At 52.3% G+C, this 14,979-nt stretch overlaps 1 protein-coding gene across 6 annotated transcripts in view; it reads right to left on the bottom strand.

Moving 5' to 3' along the window:
- Positions 1-14,979, bottom strand: part of LOC132356876 (calmodulin-binding transcription activator 1) — a 90,790-nt gene that overhangs the window by 57,582 nt on the left and 18,229 nt on the right. The gene's annotated exons all lie outside the window — the stretch shown is intronic.

The following is a 14,979-nucleotide window of genomic DNA, read 5'->3' as shown; positions in this document are numbered from 1 at the left end:
CCATTTGTAAAAATTAATTCAAAATGGATCAAAGACTTAAATATAAAAGCCAAACTACAAATGTCTTAGAAGAAAATGTCGAGAGAAATCTTCATGTCCTTGGATTTGGCAATGGTTTCTTAGCTATGGCATCAAACCACAAGCAACCAAAAAAAAAAAAAAAAAAAAAAATTGGGCTTCATCAAAATCAAAAACATTTGTGCTTCAAAGGACACCATCAAGAAAGTGAAAAAGGCAATTCACTGAATGGGGAAAATATTTGTAAATCATATACATGATAAGGAACTTGTATTCCTTATCATTCTTACAACTCAAGAATAAAAAGCAACCTTTTTTTTTTTTTAAAATGGGCAGAGGATCTGAATAGATATTTCCCCAGAGAAGATAAACAAATGGCTAATAGCACATGAAAAGCACGTGAAAATATGCTCAGCAACATTAATCACTGGGGAAATGTAAATCAGAATCACTAATCAAAACCACAAAAATGCAAATCAGATACCACTTCACATCCACAGGATGTCTATAATAAAAAAGATGGGCAATAGCAAGTGTTGGTGAGGATGTGGAGAAACTGAAACACTCCTACCCTGCTGGTGGGAATGTAAAATAGTGCAGCTGCTTTGGAAAATAGTCTGGCTCTTCCTCAAAAGTTTACTCATAGAGTTACCATATGACCCCACAATTCCACTCCACGTATATACCCAAGAGAAATGAAGACATATGTCCACACATATGGACATTTATATGGCAAAAAAAAGGAATGAAGAACTGACACCTGCTACAACATGGATGGACCTTGAAGAAATAATGCTAAGTGAAAGAAGCCAGTCCAAACGAACACATATGATATGACTCCAGAACAGGCAGACTTATAGAGATTGCAAGTAGATGAATAGTTGCCTTAGGCGGGGGAGGAGGGAGGAGCCTGGGGGCAGTGGGACAGGACTGTTAATGGGTAAAATGGTTTCTTTTTGGAGGAATAAACTTGTTCAAAAATTGGGTTGTGATATTGACTGTACAACCCTGTGAATAGACTAAAAAACTTTGAATTGTACACTTTAAATGGGTGAATTGTATGGTATGTTAATTATATCTCAGTGGAGATATATACACACACACAATAAGAGGAAGAGAAAAAGAATGAAGTATAAAAAGAATCAGTGGATTTATTTTAGAAGAGAAAACTGAGTGATGGGAAAAGGAAAACCAAGATCAGGAGGGTCTGATGGCTGATCCTTTGTCAGTGGGTCCCCTCTTGCTCACTGAGCCCCTGTGTCCGGCCCTCGGTGGGATATGGTGGCAGCAGGTGGAGAATGTGGCCTGGCTAGGTGACTGCTCAGTGAGGAGACAAGACAGACACAGGGGAGGCGCTGAATCCCGTGATGGTGACCCCATGGGGCAGAAGGATGATGGAAGAGAGCACCTGTCTAATTGTGCTTCTGAAGGATTGTGAAAAGGCCAGGGGTGAGTCCATCAAGTTCCCACTTGTTGTGACTGCCTCCTCGACAGCTAGGGATACTGGAGAGAACCGTGGCCTGAACTTGGGGTCCCCTTGGAGAGGTCCCTGATAGGCCGGGCTTCTCCATCACAATGGTTGGCTGATTCAGGGGTGAAGGTGAGCTTTGCAGAGAGCCTCAGACACCTCAGCTGAGCTGCCAATGTCCTTGTCAGACCCCTGAGCCTCCCATGGGAGGGAGGCGCTGGGTGGGGGCAGGGCAGCCCGGACCCTGGTTCCTGCATCACCACTAACTACCTGTGTGCCAAGCTCCTTTCTCTTCCTATGCCTCACTTTCCTCTTCTGCAAAATGAGGTCTAAGGCCATGCAGATGGGGTCCTGGTGCAGGTCCAGTGGGACCTGACACAGCAAGCACCCCTGTGCTTTGGCTGCAGGGACTGTGGATTTGAAATGACCAGTCCCGTGAATGCAGCTGCGTGCATGCCCCCAGGCAACCCACAGCATTGAGGGCACTGGCACATGCTTGCTGTTTTGAGCCACTCAGCTTTGGGGTGGTTTGTTATGCAGCATTAGATTACTGTAGGGGACAGCTGTATGAGACAAGGTGTTTGCTACCAGGACAAACTGTGCTGCCAGGATTGGTATCAGCCCGGGAAGACTGTCAGCTCAGTCTGGGAACTTGGGGGTTTCTCTTAAGGGCCAAGATGCAGAAAGAGAATCCAAAGAAGTTGGAGGAAAGAAACCACCTTCACACACTCTCCCTGATGGCTCATACAGGCCCATCCATTCCCTCTGCCCCCTCCCCCAGGATTATACACATGCCAGATGGTAAAATACATGGCTAGTCTCCTATGAGAGTGGGGGACGTGCTCTGCTCTAAGGAGCAACAGAGTCAAAAGGCGGATAATCCAACATACATTCAGGAAGTGGTAACATGTGGTGATAAAGCACCCAATGGGCTTTAGTATCTGCAGCCCTGAGCTGCGTGACAAAGGACAAGTCACCTGACGAGATTCAGCTTCCTTGTCAGTAAAATGGGGATGGAAACATCACCTGGGAGAGGATGAAATAGGGATAGGATGAAATTGGATAATGAATGTAAAGTGGGAGCCCAGGGACTAGGGGGCGCCCTGGGTGGGGCTTGGGGACGAGGACCAAGGACCCATGCCAGTGTGGCTCATGGTCCCACCCAGGCCTTCCAACTCACCAAGGTCCCATCTGCTCTAGGACTCTGGGCAGAATGGTCCTCATGGACAAGGAGGTATAGCCTCCATGGACAGAATAGTGAAGACAGCTTAATAGGCAGATGCCACCTGGGGAGGGGAGAGACCTGGTTCTTCCTCTTGGGATGGGAGCTGCCATCATCATCATCATCATCACCATCATCATCACCATCATCATCATCACCATCATCATCACCATCATCACCATCGTCATCATCATCATCATCATCACCATCATCATCACCATCACCATTATCATCATCATCACCATCATCATCATCATCATCATCACCATCATCATCACCATCATCATCATCATCACCATCATCATCACCATCATCATCATCACCATCATCATCACCATCATCATCATCACCATCATCATCATCATCATCATCACCATCATCATCATCATCATCATCATCATCATCATCATCACCATCATCATCACCACCATCATCATCATCATCAAGATAATATTTGCTGGGTGACTACATTCTTTACACATGTTAATTCCTTTCATCGTCACACCAAGTTTGTGCAGTGGGTGTTCCTATTACCATGGTTTTACAGAGGAGGAAACTGAGGCACAGGGGGTTACGTAATTTGCCCTGGACTGTGCACTAGTGAGCAGCAGAGACCCCGATCCCCCGCACTCCTGAGCTGGAGCTCTTAGCTGCTTCTCTGCTCGGCCCCATGTGAGAGCTAAAGAAACAGCCTCCGTGACAGTACAACGGGGTGAAGGGCCCCTCCTTAACCAAAAGACAGGCTTGGCAGCTTGGCTGGCAGGGCCGAGGCCCCTTCCTCCCCCCAGCACTCTCCCTGAAGCTGTGCCTGTCAACGCAACACCACCCTTTGGTACCAGGAGTCTGGGTGGCACACCGCAGACATACTCAAGGAGATGGGTTCTGTCTGGCCTGGGGACCCTCTAAGCTGGGCCAGCCAGGCCTGGGCTTCTGCCTGGGCTTTATTCGAAGCAGGAGCCTAAAAGCCCTTGAGGGCAGAGTAGCCAAGTGGTGAGGCCCCTGCTCGGGAGGCAGAAGGGCCGGGGCACTGTTTCCAGCTCTGACCCCTTGGAAAGACTCTATTCTCTGGCCTCAGTGTGCTCATCTGTAAAACAGGGATGATAATAGTAGCCGCATCCCAAGGTCATCATAAGGACTATTTGTGAAGCTCGTAGCGCGGTGCCCAAAAGGTGTTAGCACCGTGTCTCAGCTAAACAATAGGGCAAGGTGACTAGTCCACACCTTGGCCAAGATAGCCAGAAAACTCAGGCGCAAGCCAGCAAAACTCCAGATGAGGCCTCTGGCCTGGGGTGGGGGGGGTCTGAGTTGTGGGCCCACCATGGGGTCTCAAAGGGCAGGTCTGGGGCCTTGGCAAAGCCCTCATGACAGTGATGAAATCCTCTTCATGCAGGACATCTCATTTTTGGAGAATGGCTCTGTTATGGGCTGAGTTTTTACACCCCCAGAAATTCATAGATTGAAACCCTGACTCACAGGACCTCAGAACGGGACTGTATTTGGAATCAGGACCTTAAAGGAAGTGATTAGATTAAAAGGAGCCTGTTAGGGTGGACCCTAACCCAATCTGACTGGTGTCCTTATACGAGAAGGATATTGGGACACACAAAGAGACAGCACACAGAGAAAAGGCTGTGTGAGGACACAGCGAGAAGGCGGCTGTCTGCAAGACAAGAAGACAGGCCTCAAAAGAAACCAAACCTGCCCACACCTTGATCTTGAACTTCTAGCCTCCAGAACTGTGAAAAAATAAATGTCTATTGTTTCAGCCGTTCCATCTGCGGTATGTTACCTGGTAGTAACAAAGACAAGCTAAGACAAGCTTTGTCTTCTAAGCCCGGCTCCCCACATGTCCATGCATCTCTTTACCTGGCTGAGGGCTCATAGACCTTCAAGTGCAGAACGCTATGGCTCCCTGTTCAAGGTCATGCTTGCCAAATCAGGGCCCAACCCTCCTGCAGATCTTTCCAGAGACGATCTCAGGAAGCTTCGGTCTTTGGGGTCTGAGAGCATCACAGGCGCCCACTGGGCTGCTGTTGTATGGCCCAGTGGGGTCACAGTTAAGAACAGCGGTGTTTACTCAGAAGGTACACTCAAAATGCACTTACTAAAGCTGCTGTGGTATACTTTCTTACGAAGTAGATATTATTCATTTTTTTTAAACTTGGGAACCTGATTAAGGAGAAATGAGTATATTCGACTGAAGGTGACAACAGTCAAAAGACCGGATATTTACGCTGAAGACCACTTTGAAATCACCATCCTGAGAGTTGCTGTGACCAAACCCTGAAGCTTAGACACTGGTGGTAACAAGAGCTGGGAAGTTCCCCTTTTAGGGAAGCAACCAGCAGCTTCCTACAAATAATCAATGATTACCGAGGTCACCAGGGGAGGGGCTTGTCAAATCCCGCTCTGTTACCGAAACGAAGGAAAAGCAATCAAAAGGGAAGGTGCAATTAGAGGCCAGTGCATCTTAGGCTACAACCATCTCACACGCCTCGGAGAAGCAGAGCTGACAGGTTGAGCTCAGGGAGAGTTTTGGACACCTTAGGTGCTCAACACCGTTACTGAGAAAAACAAAAGAGTGGCCAGGGAAAAGCACAGATGTGTTGCACACACATGTGTGCCCCCATCCCCAGTTGGTCTCTGACACCCTGGTATCCACTGTGGCCCCTCAAAGGGCAGCCACATCCCCACGCAGGCCTGCAGCTCACGGGCTTCTGGACCACTGAAGCCGGGTCAGTCCCTGGCTTGGCCCTGCTGCCTGAGAAGCACCATCCGCAACAAAGTGAAATCCCGTGGGATGCTGTCACTAGAAATGCAGCCCCACCCAAGGATCTTCCCAGCTTTAACTCACTTTCAAGTAACTTAAAACAATGCCAGGGCCTTTCAGCAAATATAAAATGAGCCCCCGCTCACTTTCTTCTGGGAATCAAAACCGAGAATGCTGGGGGAGGAATGATGTCTGGAAGTGCAGTCAGGGGGCCTGGAGGTTCACACTTCCTGCTGCACGACTGCTCTCTGCTCAGAGCTGGCTTTTTCTCCTGCTGCTTTTCCAGGAACGGGCAGAAAGACTCGTGATAAATGCATCAGCCATCTCCAAGTGCCAGGGCACTGGAGGCTTCGAATGCATCAAGCCGGACCTCGTAAGGCCACATCTGCAGGACTTCTGGGCGGGCCCTGCTTGGAGCTACACACTAGAGCTTCCCCTGGCTTTAGCTGTTCCCAGGGGACCCAGGCCAGGCCTTCTGATGTCATAATAAACATCACTGAGCTTATAAAATTAGAGCATTGCTGCATTTTTCATGTCTGAGAATCACACTGAATTGTTCACATCTTAGAAGATGGCCGAATGCTGCATCTAGGTTTTCTCTTTCTCTTAAAGGTGAATTATTGAACAGGAACGCTCTTTGCCCAGGACCCCACCCTGGCTCTGAGATTCCCATGTGCACCCAGCTGGTTACCATTTGCAAGGTCAGATCCACTCCCATCGGTGTTGGGGGAAAAAAGAGGAGCACTGTTGGAGGAGGGGCTTCCTCCAGGGGGTGGGGGGAGGGAGAAGGCTGAGTGGCAGCTCCAAATGGAGCTGCTCACAACCCTTCAGCAGCAAATGGAGCCAACAGGAGAACACTTCAGTGAGGAAAGAACACTGCTGGAGCCAGGGGTGCTGTCTGCAGGATGGAGACGGGATGCAGGTTCATTTACAGAGCATCACGGGCCGTGGCACAGGTGAGTAATTTAAAGAGCTAATTGAGATAATATGTGAGAATAATAACCTTAGCCGTCAAAGGCTCTTAAAATTTCTCATTGGACTTCACATCGAAGTGGATGGATCTGTAATGTAGTGAATTTCACATCTCTGCCCAGGAAATCTTGAGCTTTGCACAGGATTCTCTGCAGAAGACAAAGTAGTTGCCCAAACCATTTTTCATAATAAAATGTGTTCTTGAGCCCCAGAGAATTGCTGAGCACTACACAATATCCGCGTAGGGGTGACACTTTGAAAACAACGGCAACAACAACAGCAAAAACCATGTCAGACACTCAGCGTTTCCTCTCGAGACAAGAACAGCAAAAAGAAATTGGTCTGCTGGGTGAGGAGCAGGGGAGACAGGCTGGTGGGGGCAGAGGAGGGGAGGTGCAATTCTGCGCAGTAGAGACTTTAACCTTGACCAAAGAGAGGTCTGGCTTTTGTCCTTGCCTTCCGGGAGGTGATCTCTAAGCCCTTGGAATGTCCTGCTGGAGGGAGTGGCTTAGTTTGCCTGAGTCACTGGAGAGTCCTACAGTATGATTTAAGGTAGGAGCCGGTTACAGTGGAGAGTTGTAGGGTAGGGCTGGCCACTCTAGAAGGATCAACCACGCGATTTAGGGTAAGAACTTTAGGTTACACAGTTTCAGCCAACTCGGGAGAGACCGGAGACCGAGATCAGCCATGAGGGCAATCCCTCACGCCTACGTGGCAGAGCCCCAAGAAAAACTCTGGACACCAAGGCTCAGGTGAGCTTCCCTGATTGGTGATTTTCCATGAGCACTGTCACACATCGATCCAGGGACATTAATGCTGACCACAACCCACGGGAGAAGACGATGGAAGGTGGGTGTTTGGTGCCCTCCTGGACCCTGCTGGACACACTTCTTCCCTTGGCTGGTTTCCATCTGGATCCCTTTGATGTAATAGGCTGTAACTGGGAGTATAACAGCTTTCATGGCCTCTATGAGTCCTTTCCATGAATGATGGAAACCGAGCATGGATTGTGAGTTGGCTGACTGTTTGCACATTCTTTCTACATATGGAGAGCGTTCCTCTGAACAAACATAGTTTTCATACAGAGTTAACCCCTGTCAAGTGCATTCTCTTCCTGATGGGAGCACAGAGGGACTCCCTGCCCCTCTCACGTGCTCCCCTAATACTCGGAACCTGCCTCTATGGGGCACTCATCACACCAACTGTGCTGTCTGGCTTGCCTCATGTCCTGGGCCATGCACTCCTGGAGGTAGGGGCACGCCCAGTTGACCCAGTTGACTCAGCAGGTACCAGTGACCGATGGGCAGGTGTACAGGCTGCCTTCTACCAAAGCTGTTTCTTCCATTGTGGTTTATGACCTGGCTGAGGAGGGAGGTGCCTACCTACGAATGTGGGGTCACAAGTGCCGGAGGAGGTGGATATCGTGAGGCTTCAACAGGGTCATGAACAGGAAGCTGTTGGCATGGGGCCTGGCTGGAATGGCTGTCACTGTCATACCAGAGCACTTTGGTGCAGTGAATTCCATGGAGATGGGTGTGGATAGGCAGGTTCTCATGGGTCCTGACTCAGCTACCCACCTACCAACTCATTCATTCACTCACCAGGCTAAGGTAGGGCTGGGTCAGACAATGAGGGAGTCACAGAGGGTCAGATGAGGCCCTCCTCCAGACCCCAGCATGGTGACACACCATGCAGGGACTTGCCAAGGACCTGATTGGGAAGTCCCCATCCTCTCTGAGGTCCAGAGGGGAGATGGGTCTGAGCAGCTCAGGGAGGAGACTTGCTTTTTCTCTTCCTTTTCCAAATCCAGGGAGCTGAGTAGTGAATTCTCTGCCCCTGAAAAGCTCTGAAGGCAGCCTCAAGGGCACATTTTTAATAAAGGTCAAGCTTCTGCATTCTTGCCTTGAGTTATTTGCCTGAAGCTTGTCCAGTGACAGGGAAACCAGAAAGGGGTTGATGGTGCCTGGTCAGTTCTGGACACCCTCCTCAGCTGCTTCTGACATCAGGGATCCTGTAGCCTAAAGCTGGAGTCAGTCAGCAGTGTCACAAAGACACCACTGTCTGTCCATCCATCCGTCCATCCATCCATCCGTCCGTCCTTCTGTCCATCCGTCTGTCCATCCATCCATCCGTCTATCCCTTGAAGAAATATTTATTGAGCTCCTACTGTGTTCCTGGCCTCTTAGGGCATGATTATAACTAAGACAAAAGTCCTTGGCCTCAGAACTCAGCTATATTCTCACCTTTGTCAATTTCACCCACACCCTTTGACCCATTTCTTCCCAGGCCACCTCCATGCAGTCACGTCACAGAGGTCTCTCTCCTGCCCACATGCTTCTCTGAGCTCTGGAGCCTAAGTCCACTCACTTGCTGTTGTTGACTTTTCCCATGGATGTCCCAAAGGCCCTTCAAACTCAGCCCAACTCGTGACCGGTCCTCCTCCAGGGTGCATGACACGGAGCCCCCATACCTAACCCATCTACAAGTCCTACTGATGCTACCTCCTGAATCTCTCTTGATGGTCCCCTTTTTCCAGAACCGCCAAGTCCAGCATCATCTCTAGCCTGGAGGATTCACTGGTCTACCCTCGCCAGCTCTGGCTCTCCTTCAATCCGTTCTCCGTGCAGCAGCCAAGAGCACTTCTCGAAATGCAAACTTGGTCATGTCCATGCCTCTCAAACCTTCCATGGCTTTCCTCTCCTTGGGGATAAAGCCAGCACTCCTCAGCCTGGCTGGTGCCTGGGTACCCCCTCTAACCTGTCTGGTCTGATCCCCACACAAGGTGGCTCCCTTATATCCACGAGGCTCCCTCCCACCACAGGGCTGTCTGTGCATGCTGTTCCCCATGCTGTTCCCTCCCCTCTTCATGGAGTTAACTTCTGCTCCTCCCTCAGACCTCAGCGCAGGGGCCACTTCTTCAAGAAATCCCTCCCAGACCTCCTCTTAACCCTCCATTACAAGCTCCCCACACACTTATTTGTGCAAAGGCTAGGCGTTCAGGTCTGGTTTTTCCTCTGCTAGATGGTAAGCTGGGTGAGCACAGGAAACTCATCTGCTCGTTTTCATTCACTCCTTTGTTCTAATCCCAGCACTGGCCCAGGGCCTGGCACCTACTGGGGGCTCCAGTACCAGTTAGGGAATAAATGATTACAAAGGAAGAATTGCTAAGGGAGGAATTTACAAAGTGTAATGGAAAAGCCAAATAAAAAGAAGGCATCCTGTGTGGGGGGCAGTGGAATGAGGGGGGAAGTCAGCTTTTAGAGGGAAAGGGCCTTACAGTAGAAATTTTCAATGGAGCAGGAGTTCTCTAAAGCAGCCACAGGAGAAATAACCTGAGAGACCAGAGGGAACGGCATGTGTGAAGGCCTCGAGGTGAGAAACACTACAGTATGTTTGGGGAAATCTGGGTATTTTGGTAGAGAGGAGGGGAGAGCCTTGTGCAGGGGGAGAGGAGGGGAGGGCTGAAGATGAGCCGAGAAAGACAGGCCGAGGGCAGCTTAGAAAGTGTCTTGGATTCCGTGCTGCAGAGTCAGAGTTGATCCTGACCTTCCCAGAAGACCACGTCCCTCCCAACAGGTGCCGCTGGCAGCCCCGCCTCCGTTTCTAACTCATCGTGCTGCACTGGGTTACAATCACCAGTTTTTGGGTCTGTCTCTCCCAGGGGATCGCACCTTGCACAGCGCCTGGCACACAGTGGGTTCTCGTCAATCCTTTCCAAAGGCATCAGTGATACACAGCATGGATGGGGAGGGAAAGAATGTGACGGCAGGAAGGCCAGCGGGGAGGCTCCAAGCCCGGGTGTGTGATGCTAAAGGCCTGAGATAGAAAAATGGTAGAGGACCCGGAAGATGGGAGGAGGAAGCCCTGGGGGTCCTACTTTGCAAACTGCTTGGCTGGGGGGAAGAGGGTCGTGGGGAAGGGAGAAGCAGGGATGAAGGATGTTTCTAGCTCTGGAGGCCCCCATCGGATGCAGCATAACTGCAGTAGGGAGAAGAGGCGCAGAGGAAGGCTCTCATTGTGTGGAGGTCAGGAGCCGGTGGGTGGGGTCAGACCACTATGTATGATCCTCTCGGCATCACCTGCTCACTGTGTGTCTGCGTCCTCATCTGTAGGATGGGGGACCTCGTACGTAGTTGGGAAGTCTGAGTGAATCGATACGCGTAAACGCTTCGTGGATAGGGCCTGGCAGGTGGTGGCACGTAGATGTCAGCTGCAGTAACCTCTGGGTGGGCAGCTCTGTGCCAACAGGTCTGCCAGCTCTCCCTCGTGTCTCAAGACCAAGGGATACAGCTTTGGTGCCGTTGAGGCGACCCAAGGCGTCAGCAGCTCTTCTAAAAGTGGGTGCCACCAAATGGGGTGAGGGCCCATCTCGGACCTGGGCAGGAGAAAGGACACTCAGGGGACCTCTCCATCTGCTGATGTCAGGACTGGCCCAGGGCCTCGGCCGGCTGGTTTCTCACCTGCCCTGTGTCCCGGCTTCCGGAGTCTGTGAGTCTGGCTGTGGGATGGAGAAGGGGAAGTGGGTGGAGGGAGCAGGGCACACACTGATCTAGAGTCGGGAGGGCTTCTGTCCTGATCCGGCAGTGGTTTGGGGCAAGTCGCCGCTCTTCTGGTGGCCCAGATTCCTTCCAGAGGGATGAGGAGGTTGGACAATGCAACAACCATTTCTTTCAAGTTCTAACTCTCGAAGATTCTAAGTCTGTTTCTGATGTATCAACTATTTCCACTCTGCCACGGATTTTTTTAAATGTCTCCCATTATTAAGTATGGAACATCTGACACATACCTGCCTGTCACTTTTTTTTCCTCAAACAAAGGACTTTAAGTTCACAGGTGGAACATGTCAGCAGTTGAGGGAGCTGGTCTTCAGCCTATCAGACTCTTGTGAATGTCTCGTTGTCACAGAGGCGGGAGACAAGGTCAGTCGCTGGGCTGCTTGGAAAGGATCAGAAACGTGTGTATTTGGGGGAGTTTTTAAAAGGAGAGGGCTTGTGCTCGCCCCACCCAGAGGCTGGGATCTGGGTCATTGGTAGGGGAGGCGGGGGTCTCCTCTCATCCAGCTCCAGGACCTCCAGGACCCCGCTTCCTTCTGGAGGCCACACCAGCCCCCGCTCCGCCCACGGCCCCTTCTCCTTGCTCACGGGGCGATGTCCTGGGTCTCCCCGTCTCAGGACCATTGCTCCCACTGCTGGGTAAACAGATCAGCATCTCCATTATTTTCCAGGGAGGTGTATTCCGGGGCCGGATCCTAGGAAAGGCTAAGGAAGCCTGTAAAACGCTGGCCTGAACTGGCCGTCTCCCCAGGCGTGCTGGTCTTTCTGGGATCCCAGCTCTGCCAAGAGGCCTTTCTTCGAGGCTGTGCCCCCTGCAGCACAGCTGACCCGCGTCTAAATGACGTGGTGGAGGAATGGGAGTCCGATGTAACTGATTTAGGAGGGAGCAGGACTTCCAGGCAGCCGTTGGGCCCATCTGCAGGATTCCCGCATTCCGGCCACAGCCAGTGGTCGGGGGTTGAGAGCCGTCTCCACTGGGTCTGACATCCACCTACCGTTTGGCGGGTGAGTCACAGTTTGTTCCTGCTTTGGTACTTGGCACCAGTCCCTGCACCCCAGTGGGGAGCAACTGGGAGGGAGTTTGTCCCTGGGACTCAGAGCAGGTGTGGATGTCTCCCTGAGCCCGGGGCCAGGGAAGCTGCCTCTCTGGGGCCTGCAGACCTGTGGGATGGTTTTCTGGGCCAACAGCAGAGGGCAAGGCAGGAAAGGCAGGGCCCGGGGCTTTTTCTCTGGCTGCACGAGGAGGGGTTGGGGGCACAAGACCTCCTGGGCCAGGTCTTTCCTGTCCCAGCCTGGGGAGAGTCAGGGATCTGAGCTCAGAGACAGGCTACCAGAGTTTTCAGCCACTTCTCCGGGTTCTTTAAATTCACGGAGCTCCCTCCTGCCGTGGGGTCTTCCTACGTGTGGTTTCCTCTGCCTGGAACGCTCTGCTCCCCTTCTCCTGGTATTAAAACGGCTGCCACACCCTTTTTCTTGAAACACCCTCTTCTCCTGGCCTCCCCGTGGTCACATCCTCCCCGTCTTCCTCCTCTCGCTGGATGCTTCTCCTCAGCCCCTTTGCCAGCAACTTTTCTGCTTGACATTTAAATACTGGGGGAGCCCATGCTTGACCCTGTGCCCTCTCCTCTCCTTTATCCACCCTCTTTCGTGGAGCAACTGCCTCTAGACCCATGGCTTTAAATTCCATTGCTGAGCTGATGACATCTAAATTTTATCTCCTTTCTGGGCCCCTCCTTGGCCTGCAGACTTTCCAACCCAACTGTACACTTGGCAACTCTAATAGGCTGTCAACCAGAATATGACCAAAACCCACTCGAGATTCCCTCTCTCCCACCTTCTTCAAACTCCTCCATCTCAGGAAATGGTCCCCTGTCCCCCACCATTGTTTAAGCCCCAAATCTAGGCACTACCCATCCTTCTCTTTCTCATCCTCCGTGTTCAAATCATCAGCAGGGCCCATGACTCTACCCCACAAAAGTCCCCAAACTGTGTCTCTTGGGATTCATCATCACCGGCCTTGTCGGAGCCACTCTCATCTCTTGCCCGCACTGATGCAAGAGCGGCCGGGGTGGTCGCCCTGTGAGTAGAGACACAATTCATGCTCCAGACAGCAGCCGGGGCGGGGGCGGGGTGGTCCTGAAAACATAACTGAGCGTGTCACCTCACTGGCTTATAACCCTCCCACTGTCCTCAGGATAAAGTCCCAGCCCCCTGCCCTGGCTGATGGGCCCCCAGAGGCCCGGCCCCTTCTCCTTCCGCTGCACCTCCCCTTAGCCTGCTCACCAGGGCGGCCCCTACACACCAGGCTCCGTGTCTCCCAGGGAACTCTGTTCTGTGATTCCCTCGGCCTGGAACGTCCTTCCCAGGATCTTAGCGTGTGCGTCCTTTCTGACATAGCGCCTCCCCAGAGAGGCCTCCGCCGGCCGCCGACCTCAAGCAGCCACCCTGGCACCCTCTACCAGGCTGCCCGCGGTAAGTGCCCCGATATTTCCTCTGTGATGTGTTTGTTATCTTTCTCCCGCCTCTAGAACGTAAAGCCCACGAGAACGAAGGTCCCCCGCAGTCAGAGCGGTGCCTGGTGATGCAAGAAGGGATGACCCTCGTGGAAGGAGGCAAGAGTGGAGGCCAGGAGCCAGAGTAGGATGTGCAAGAACATTTGGGGCCGAGTCAGGGTGGTGGCAGAGGGGATGGAGAGAAGTGGGGGAAATTAGGGAGAGAAGGCCACTAGGATGGTGACGGGCTTGGGGGGGGGGGCAGGCGTGAGCAGGGGGTATCAGGAATGACTCTGGGGTGGACTTTCTGCCGAGGTTGTAGGAGGTATAGGGTCGGGAGGGGGCGCGTGGCAACAAGAGAACAATTGTGAGTAACATTTGGGACACGTTGACTTGCCCAAGAAAACCGGAGCAGCGATGTCCTGGGGCAGCTAGATGGAAGGTTCTGGATCTGAGAAGAGGCACAAAGGTGGACGTATCAGTGCACCTTTACCTTTACAGATGGTAAAGAGGGTCCTGGGCGGGGCTAAGCCCTCACGGAGAGTGGGCAGAGGGAGAAGGGAGGGGCCTGGAGACAGCATCCCAGGGCCTGCGGGGTCTTTAATCCACTGGATGATTTCCAGCACCTCGGACCCCAGGGACCACCTCTTCCCCCTGACCCTAGGCTCTGAGACCCCACCCTCTTCTGTGTCCCTCCGACTCCCCCGACTGCTCCTTCTCAGTCTCCATCACCAGCTCCTCCTTCTGGAATGTTCTGTTAACGTTCACGTAGCCTGCGCTCTCTGGGGCCTCTCTCTTCTCCCTCTGCCTCAGAACGTGACCTTATTTGGAAATAGGGTCTTGGTAATTAGTTAATTACAGATGTAACTAGTTTAAGATGAATTCATTGGATTGGGTGGGGCCCTTATCCAATGACCCGTGTCCTTGTAAGAAGAGAAAACAGAGACACAGAGACACACAGAGAAGGAAGACGCCATGTGACGACAGAGGCAGAGGCTGGAGTTATGTTGCCACCAGACAAGGAGCACCAAAGGTTGCCAGCGGCCCCCGGAAGCTGGAAGAGGCAAGAAGGATTCTCCCTTAGAGCCTTCAGAGGGAGCATGGCCCTGCCAGCACCAGGGCCTCTAGAACTGCCAGGAAACTCATGCAACAGTCAAGGATAAGTTGGCTGACATTGACGATCGGAGGGTCTCAGCCTCCCAGCTTCGCGCCTCAGGATGAGCCACCTGCCCCCTGATGGCCAGAAGCTGCCCCCGCGGGAGTGGTCACGTCTGCCGGAGCCCCGGGTCTTCTCCCACTGGTTTTAACTTTGCCACCTGCCCCAATAGCCAGGACGAGGACCCAGGGGCTGTCTCCTCGGCCTCTGCAGATGCTGGGCTTGCCGTTTCTCTGCAGGGCACCATTTGTCACTGACGCAAGGAGGCGGGTGAGGCCCAGCCCCAGGGTGACTCATCCCTGCCACCCAGATCCATTCGCTGTGGCCC

This window comes from Balaenoptera ricei, chromosome 1 (genome assembly GCF_028023285.1).
Source record: "Balaenoptera ricei isolate mBalRic1 chromosome 1, mBalRic1.hap2, whole genome shotgun sequence".
NCBI classification, from domain to species: domain Eukaryota; kingdom Metazoa; phylum Chordata; class Mammalia; order Artiodactyla; family Balaenopteridae; genus Balaenoptera; species Balaenoptera ricei.
The sequence above is the reverse complement of the archived record's forward strand: the minus strand, read 5'-3'. Positions and strand labels throughout refer to the sequence as shown.